We start from the raw sequence: 5464 nt of genomic DNA, 5'->3' as shown, positions 1-5464 counted from the left end.
GAGACTCTGCTGAGGACAAAGCCCCATTGCTAAGGATCTCCCTCATTAAAGTAGGAAAATGGACCACGCCTGTTTTTTGGTTCATTTGCTCAACAAGCAGGTACTGAGGGCCTATCTCCACACTTTTGTTTATGCTGTTCCCTTTCTAAGCATGTCTTCCTCTGCACCCTCCTAGTGAAATCATCATTCTCAAAGCTCATCTCAAACTCTGCCTCTAACTTAAAGCCTTCCTCTACATCTTTCCAACCTTATCTTTCTTTCTTCCTCCTCCCCTCAACCCCATCTACCCTGCAAGAGTGTATAGTGGCTTTGGAACCAAGTGGACTTTGGTTTAAATGTATTCTTCTCCCTAATCACTTGGTACATTTGGAACCTTTCAAATATTGACATAACTGTTTTGAGCGTCACTGTCTTCATCTGAAAGATGAAAATATACTGACCCTCATAAGGTTATTATTTTGCAGATTAAATGAGATCACATATGAGATGAATAAGAGCAGATATCTGGCTTCCTTAACATAAGGTGCTTATATTAGTTGGTAAAACTATAACACATGCCAATATCACTATCATAAAAGGGATACAGAATGCTTCCTCAGTCGAGAGGAAAAAGAGATCTTATCAGTCTGGAATGATGAAGAAAAGTAAGTGCAAGAGGGGAACATCGCCTCTTGAAGAAGGATTAAAAGCCCACCAGATAAAGCTTGTGGGAAGGACAGATCTGATTAAAGGAACTCTGTGAGCCAAAGATGAAGGCAGGAAATGCAGGCTGTGTCCAGAGAACAGAAAATAGTAGGATCCACCAGAACTATTTGAAAAAAATCAAAGGTTTCTGAGCATAGACTGATACCATTAGAATTATCTTTAGAAAGATCAACTTGGTGACTGTGTACAGTACAGTTTGGAAGAGATTCACTGGACAGTTAAGAAGGTAATGCAATTATCCATATTGGAAAGAACAGCCTTAGTTCTGGAGTCAATAATGTTGACCCAAATCGCAACTTGATTGGATATGAGAAAGTGGATGGACATATCAAAGAGGACTTATCCTCAGTGACTTGGAGTATGGTGGGGTCATTAAAAGAAATCCTTAGGGGATCATTTTTTTGACATGCTGAAATGAAGATCTCAGGAAGAAGAAACATCCAGTAGGAATTAGAAGCAGGAGAATGAAGGTTAAGAAAATGATGGCACCCAAGATAAAGCTTGAGGGTTTACCTAGGTAAATAAGAGATAATGATACTTGTGTGAATGTATGAGATGCCCAAAGATAGAGTACAGGCATAAAAGAGGACAAGGACAGAACCTTAAGTCATGTCTACAATTTAGGAAGTAGAAGCAGGAAGCAAGACCAGGATAAAACAATATCACATCTGCATATAATATTTTGTCTTAATTTGCAATATTCTCTGAGATTCCCTTTATTTAAACTGCCATCATTCTTTAAGGTCTAATAGAATTCTTACACAAAACAATTATTAATGGCTTGAATTTATTGAGCATATACTGGTACCAGTCACTGTGCTAAGCACTTTACGTGTATTATCTCTTTCCCATAACCCTATGATGTAGGTACATTAATTTTACCCATTTCACATATGAGGAATTAAGATTCAGTGAGGTTTAATTTGCCGAGGCTTAACAGTTAATAAACAAACCCAGGTTGTCTGGCGTCAAAAATCAAACTCTTAGCTTCTTTGTTCTACTGCCTTTAACTGGTCTCCTATATATTGGGGGTAAGATCTAAACATCTTTATTTTCTGAAGTTCTATGGGTGATCCTGGGAGCACCCAATTTGAGAACCCTGCCATACACTGCAGTAGTTAATAGCAAATCTGACCTCCATGTTGACAACATGTGAACTAATTGCTTAACTCTTAGGTCTTAGTTACCTCTTCTTCTGATGGAGATAATGTTTGCCTTGAAGGGTCCGTATAAAGGGTAGATAAGTGTCTATTGCTATTACTATTATTGCTGTTGTTGCAGGCACTCGCCTACCTCTCCTTGAGCTCCCTCCACTCACTGAATCTGTTCCAAATGTCTCTCTGTAAGTGTAAGTTCTCAGGCATCATTCACCTATGGTGTTCTTTATTTAATGTACTGCCCATTCCCAGAGAAGCAGCATTTTACAGGGAGCTTACTTGTGATGGAGTATCAAAAGGGTTTGAATCTTGGGGAGAGATAACCTCGTTAGATAAGCTGTGCAGCTGATCCATGAGATGGGTCCGAGCGCCATTCCTTTTTTCTTTCTGATCTGCCCTTCTAACATCGCCAATGCCTGTATATCTGTTCCCAGTGGGGTGCTGGGTGAGGGGTAGCAGGCTTACACCTCAGCTTCAAGAGACTATGCCATGTGACCCAGCAATTCCATTCCTGGTATATATCTGAAAAACACAAAAACACTAAATCGAAAAGATACATGCACCACAATGCTCATAGAAGCATTATTTACAATTGCCAAGCTATGGAAGCAACCTAGGTGTCCATCAACAGATGAATGGATAAAGAAGATGTGGTATATACATACACAATGGAATACTACTCAGCCATAAAAAAGAATGAAATTTTGCCATTTGCAGCAATGTGGCTGGACCTAGAAAATATTATGCTTAGTGAAGTAGGTCAGACAGAGAAAGACAAATACTGCATGATCTCACTTATATGTGGAATCTAAAAAATACAACAAACTAGTGCCTATAACAAAAAAGAAGCAGACTCACAAATATAGAGAACAAACTAGTGGTTACCAGTGGGAAGAGGAAGACAGGAGGAGCAATATAAGTGTAGGGGGTTAAGAGGTACAAATTATTCAGTATAAAATAAGCTACAAGGATGAATTGTACAACACAGGAAATATAGCCAATATTTTATAATAACTATAAGTGGAGTATAACCTTTAAGAGTTGTGAATCACTATATTGTGACTGTAACATATAATATTGTACATCAACTATACTTCAATTAAAAAAAAATTTTTTTTAAGGGACTATGCTATCCAAGCAGACATTTCCCCACACCAGTCAGCTCCTCCCCTTCCCTGTCCGAACTGGGGTTTGGTCATGTTTGGGGACTGGTCCCATGAAAGGAGCTAAATTTCCTCAAGCATACCCTCTAGCAAGGCCTTCCCTTGGATTTGACAATCATCTGCTACTGCCAAACCTCACTCCCTGCTCCTCTTCCAGGAGGAGGAAGCATATGGCTTGTTAATTTTTGCCAAAACTGATCAGAAAACAGAACTCTGTTCTCATAAAAAAATGCACAGTACCTGTCTCCCCTTCCTTGCTGACAATAAAAATGAAGCTCAAGTTTGGGGAGCTCTCTTTCTTGAAGGAACTATTTTTCATCCAGATCCAACCCCTAACTTCATCCTTTCTTACCTGCTCAAACACCCTGATCACCGGGGGAGAGGACTATAAATAACTGAAATTATGATTTTGTTAAGAATTGTGTTTTATACACAGTAAGATCCAGGTCTTTCCATTGAACGCCATTGATAATTTTCAAACTTTCCTTACAAACATGGAAAAGAAACCATGGTATTTTTTTAAATTTTAATTACTCACTGAATGAAATCTGAAAGTATTTAATTATTAGATTTATGCCTCAAGATAAGTTCAATGGTAATTACAGGATGTCTTTTTTCAAATTCTAATTCGAAATAATGAAATCCCAAACACATTGGATCATTATGATTATAATTAGAATAAAGGTGTCATATTTGAAACCAAAGTTTGGTTTTTTTGTTTAACCTTTTTGCACCTCATCAAAGGGGAATGCTTTGGAAAGAAATCTGTTTCAATCACTTTAATGCTGGTTAAAAAAAATAAAAAACATAATTGTCTGCAGGAATGCTTTTTCATTGCAATATTGGCAGAGAGAAGGCAAGCCCGGAGCTTTCGGCTTGCTTGAGGTTCCAAGGCATGCTGACTTTTCTCTGGCCATTTGTCACCCTCGGACACAGGGAGAACTCAGACAAGCAGGCAAAAAGATGAAGTAGATGCAGCAAGAATATCAAGGCAACTGAGGGAGAGGATCTGTGAAATAATCTAGCTCTCTCACCCCCAATTTGTCAGCCAGTTTTGGGGTAACTTTTTCTGAGCTCTGCTTCAACTAAACATGAATGGATGGAGATGGGCTGGGACTGGGTAGAGACCTTAGAGGGAGCCACACACAGACTGGAAAATCTAAAGCAAAATCCAGAAAATTAAGACCTCTAACTAAGGCTCAGAAGGTGTTTAGTGTTTGGGGGATGGCAGCAATCATTTATTGAGAGAAAATGAGCTTATTCTTTCCCTATGTTGATGAGGCTATAGGGAAACCCTTGCTGGGATGTCTCAAACAGCATCTGAATTGAGCTCGCCGTCCTGCAGACTTCTCTGCTGTTTTGGTATTTGGGAAGTTGCAAGCGTGGTGGCTTGTGGTTTCAAGGAGGAGTTGCAGGGTGGGGGTCATTCAGGAAGGAGAGGAGACACACACCTTTAAAAAGTAAATAAACCGACCCCATGTCTTCCCCTGGCTGTAGGCAGAAAGGCGAGTGCTCGCTGACTGGAAAGCACTTGAAGACTAGAGGGATGAGAGTATAAGAGCAGGGAAGCAAAAAAAAAGCTGTACAGAGAAGGCCAGAGAGCAATCATAATACTTAGAAAAATGTCACATTAAACCTCCAGCTGCCGGCGGTTGTGGGGGAAAGAGTTCCAGACAATAGCTAAGGGAACAAGTTGAATCTTGCGTTCATTCCTGTGGTTAAAACAAGTCTGTACGACCACAAGGAAAATTCCATTCTCCTCAGACCTTAACTCCCTGCTTACCTGAGCTGCAGAAACTTTCTATTGAAAGGCCCCATAATGGAATCTAAAAAAATGGTACAAGTGAACCTATTTACAAAGCAGAAATAAAGTCACAGATGTAGAAAACAAATTTATGGTTACCAAGGGGGAAAGCAGGGGGGAGGGATAAACTGGGAGACTGGGATTGACATATACACACTACTATATGTAAATTAGATAATGAGAACCTACTGTAGAGCACAGGGAGCTCTACTCAATATTCTGTAATGACCTATATGGGAAAAGAATCTAAAAAAGAGAAGATATATGTTTACGTATAACTGATTCACTTTGCTGTACAGCAGGAGTTAACACAACATTGTAAATCAACTATACTCCAATAAAAATTAATTTTTAAAAAAGTCAATTTCTAAAGACAAAAAAATTTTAAAAAAGAAAGGCCCCTTAAAGTTGAAGCTGGGGCTTCCCTGGTGGCACAGTGGTTGAGAGTCTGCCTGCCGATGCAGGGGACATAGGTTCGTGCCCCGGTCCGGGAAGATCCCACATGCCGCGGAGCGGCTGGGCCCGTGAGCCATGGCCGCTGAGCCTGCGCGTCTGGAGCCTGTGCTCCGCAACGGGAGAGGCCACAACAGTGAGAGGCCGGCGTACCGCAAAAAAAAAAAAAAAAAAAAAAAAAG

Source organism: Physeter macrocephalus, chromosome 4 (assembly GCF_002837175.3).
Source record: "Physeter macrocephalus isolate SW-GA chromosome 4, ASM283717v5, whole genome shotgun sequence".
In the NCBI taxonomy this organism is placed as follows: Eukaryota; Metazoa; Chordata; class Mammalia; order Artiodactyla; family Physeteridae; genus Physeter; species Physeter macrocephalus.
Note: the sequence above shows the minus strand (reverse complement) of the source record.